We start from the raw sequence: 4,402 nt of genomic DNA on the forward strand, positions 1-4,402 counted from the left end.
CACTTTCGTTCTTTGAGCAAGGCTACAAGTGGTGGAAATATTTCAAGAAATAAAAGAGAAATAGAAATCTTTACAGATAATAAACTTTGTTGAACAACAGAGAAGAATTACACTGAGATAAAACAAAAAATTATCCAGATACAAATAAAAAGAGAATATGAAGCATATAGTGCTGGCCTTCATTAAAGATGGATTAAGTAACCTAGCACATGCCCTCACACACTAAGGTGAGATCCAAACATGGTTTCATACATTCCAGTATTAAATACAATGAGAAAAAGATACACAACTCCATAAATCAAATTCACAAAATTGCAGTAAATGCTTGAACTCTCCATAAATCAAAAGGTGGAGAACTGGATGTGGTTCTGAGCTCCAGAATACTAAGTTGTTGGATGCCTTTATTAATCGATAGAATATGATGAATGGAAGAATGCACGCATCTGAAATTCACCCCTCAAATCTCCTATCCATTTAGCTGCCTATTTCCAGCTGTTAAAAATTGTTAGAAGAGAAAAATAACATTCTACAAACATAATTAGGCATAATGTGATCACGTTTTTAAAAATTCATGGATGATTTAACAAAAAAAAAAAAAAGCCTTTTAAAAACTAAGATCTGTTAATCAGCTAAAGGTACATATCAAGATTTGTGTAATTCCAGTCAGTTCTGCAAAAGAACGGGCAGTTTCTAAATGAGTGTTTAGTCTCTCAAAAATTATATATTAATTTTGCATCAAATGGCAAAAGTGGCTTAGTGTTTTTCATGTCTAAACAGCAACATCTGCTAAAAAACTGTGACACGTTGAATGCAAATTGATGTAGTCTTTTGAGATTCAATGTTTCAATTTTTAAACTAATGCAATTGACTTGCAGGGCAGGCGTAACCAACTTCAGACTGATCATCATATACCAGAAGGTAGTAAAGGAGGCCCTTCATTGATTATGAAGAGTCTGTAAAAGCACACAGTGAGACAAAAAATAGTACTTCAGATATTTGTATCATGAAAATAATGAGAATTTTTAATAACTCAGCACATGTTATTTAGGAAACCAGGGACCTCTCAGGCAAAGCATTTCCTACTGTGCTCTTGTTCAGGAAGAATTCTCCTTGGTCTCATTTTACCTGGGATTAGACCACTATGCCTGAACTTAACTATCAAATATACATGCACATAAATATTCATGTCATGGGTTATCATTCATTTAAAGATTTTCCATGTCTCACATAATGGATCCATATACAACAACCATTTATCATGAGCAACTAAATCTACTTAAACAGTTCAAGAAAGTAAATGTTGCATAATGATATATAGCAAAATGAAGAAGAGTGAAAGCGTGGCCCTGCTGATGAGTTAGGTGGGTGCCTTGGTAGTGGAGAACACTGAGAAGGAGCAGCCTGCCTTTTTTGCTTCAGTTTTTACTGCAGGAACTGCCTCTCAGAAACCCCAGACCATGGAGATAAGAAAGAGTCTGAAGAAAATAAGTCTTCTCATTAGCTGCAGAGGATCTGTCAAGTTTTGTTCAGTTATATATACAATCTGTTTAAAGCTAGTAAAGGAGTGCAATATTAACAACTTCGCAAAACACTATCATCCAAGTGTTACTCTTCCTTTTGAAACTTCCTCCATTTATAACCTATCATTTGAAAATTTAGTGAGGTACAGAAATGCTCTGCCCAGCATGAGTTGTGGTAGCTCTGGAATACACAGCAGGGTGGGTGGGTGCCTCCTCTCTGCCCCATCTCCTAGCATCACTAGGTACACAGTCATGCTTTTGGGATGTATCTATGTTTTCATACAGTACTGTGATATGCTCTGTACATGCACGTGTGCTCTCAAAGTTCTTTGCACTTTGGTCCCCACTTGCAAAGAACAGGGCTGAACATGCAACACTCTGGAGGTAGTTAAGCATCCCCTGTGGGCTGTCAGCCTTTCTGGTCAGAGCAAAACCAAACAAAGTCCAAACACAGCTGAACTTGAGCTCCAATCTCTCTCGCTTCCCCCACAGCTCTGCTGATATGACCAGTTAGTGCTTCTTACAGCCAGAAATATTGTGCTGTATTAAAATCAAGTTAGCAGTATCTCCTGGGTTTATGTGCTTGAGAGAATAAAATAGCAAATGGCAAAGCTATGATTACACTCAAGAGTGCAGGCAATATTGAAGTTTTACCAAAAGTTTCAATGTTTGAACTCACATAATAGTGATTACCAAGCATTTATATGCCAAATATCTTCCTTCTACTTGTTTGGTTTTTTTTTTTTTTCCTCCAGACTGTAACTGAATTACTTCTTGTAACACAGGCCTTCTTTATACCATATCCATTTAGTAAAGGTGAAAATAGTCCACATAACCTACAATTCATGTCACTCAGATTAAAAGCTGTTGACTGTCCAACTGAGGAAGATTTCTGAAAAGAGCACTGCATAAAGCTCATTGTGTTGATTTACCTTGCCCCAAGCCAGGGGCTATAACAGTAATTTCCTTAAAGAGTAAATTCTGCAAGAAAACCTGTAATTATTTACTATTTGGTAAAATAGTCAGTGAAGAAGTTGTAATTCAATTAGGACAGGCTGAAGATCAGGATGGAGTAATAAAGTAATAAAAGAACACTTTCCCAGCACTACTCTCCATGATGGCTCTCAGGAAGGATCAATACACTAACAGATTAAGAAGCGAGGAAGCTTTATTACCAAGAAGGCAAAATGCAATGCCTAAAAAGAAAGAAAAAAAAAAAGTATGGAAGTTGTAGATCATCATGTCACTCAAGAAAGATCAAAAGCTTGATTGTACAGAAGTGCAATTGTGGTTGTACTGCAAGTCAAGTAACTCTCCACGAATAGTCAAAAAGTATTTTTTACTTATACAGTTTTTCCTAATTTACACTTACAGATATGACATCTATCTTTACTGTGTACCATGAACACATTCACTCCTATACTTGAACTTCCGTACCTAAGTTTTAAGACTCTATTTTTCAAATTTCAATCAAACAACACAGTATCACTTAAATTCCAACTATCACACCTTTCTGCTTTTCAGTTAATTGACTTCACATTCTCACCTTTTTATATGCAAGTGCATATTAAAACAGCAGTCACTCCTTGCAACTGTCACAGTGCAAACTGTAGACCAGTTTTCAAGTACAAAGTTCATATGTTAACTTCAACAATCATGCATGCAAGTTACTGTTTGCTGAACATAATACTTGCATGTCATCTTATACTTACATCACAAATACACAGCACAATCCTGCTACCGTATAGGAACTTTCTATAAGTAAATTGAAGTAACATAAAAAGATCTTCAGAAATTTCTGAAAGTAATTAATGATTTTTCCATAAGTACAATGATGTTGCTTTTCTCCCAAAGGAAATGATGGTAGAATTAATATGCGTTTGTCTACAAACTTACAAAAGTTATTCCCACTGGAAAAAAAAAAATCTCACTTAAAAAACATACTTCATGATTCTGGATCTGCCAAATTCACCTAAATCTGCATACTTATGAATTATTTTTCCATCTAAAATGAAAGACATCCAAACACTGTAAATTATGGAAAATTACTATGAAAATGAAACTACTGGTAATATAAAATTTGTACGACATAGCAAGAAAGTCATTTCTGTGTACATGATCAATATTTTTCGCAATAAATAAAAGAGCCATAAATAGCTAAGCTGTAGAAGAGCACTTCCATTTTCTAATTAGCAGCCACCTTACTGCCACTATAAATTGTTTAGTGAATAAATTCAGCTACAGAAATTAAAATATTTAAAGCTTTGTTAGAAAATTCTTTAACCATAAAAAATATAAACAGGGCAATACATCATCTCTTAAAAATATAATTATCTTGACCTTGAAAATTCATATAACAATTATTCATGAGTAAAGGAAACAGCACTCACAAAATAAAACTCTCACTACTTAATAATCGCTTTTAATGAAAGAAAAAAATCAAACATTAAAAATTCACACAGACTTTTTCAGTATAAGAATGTGATCTGATTTAATCACTAGTTAATTTTATTCTTTATGTAAACTTTATATAATCTTACAACACCTTTAAAATTACGTTGTATGGATTTAGAGACCTTTCCTTCACATTGTTCTCACTCTTGCATTGAGCTGAGTAAGAAATGTAAGTTAGTGATGCGAGTAACAATCTGGGAGGAGTAGGCTATATTTATCTTGCTTTATTATTCATATTGCAATAGAATTCTGAGGTACACAGGAAAATCAGAGATTTCCTACGTTTAAAATTATACAATGCCAACAAAGTGGAGCATTAGACCTAAGAATTTGTTGATGCTCCTTGTACATATGTGGCTTATGCAATGAAATTTTCAATTTGCATTCAGTTCTGCAATCTCATTTATTGGTAATTTATAGAATCTTTT

The sequence above is a fragment of the Meleagris gallopavo genome, chromosome 2, assembly GCF_000146605.3.
Source record: "Meleagris gallopavo isolate NT-WF06-2002-E0010 breed Aviagen turkey brand Nicholas breeding stock chromosome 2, Turkey_5.1, whole genome shotgun sequence".
NCBI lineage: Eukaryota > Metazoa > Chordata > Aves > Galliformes > Phasianidae > Meleagris > Meleagris gallopavo.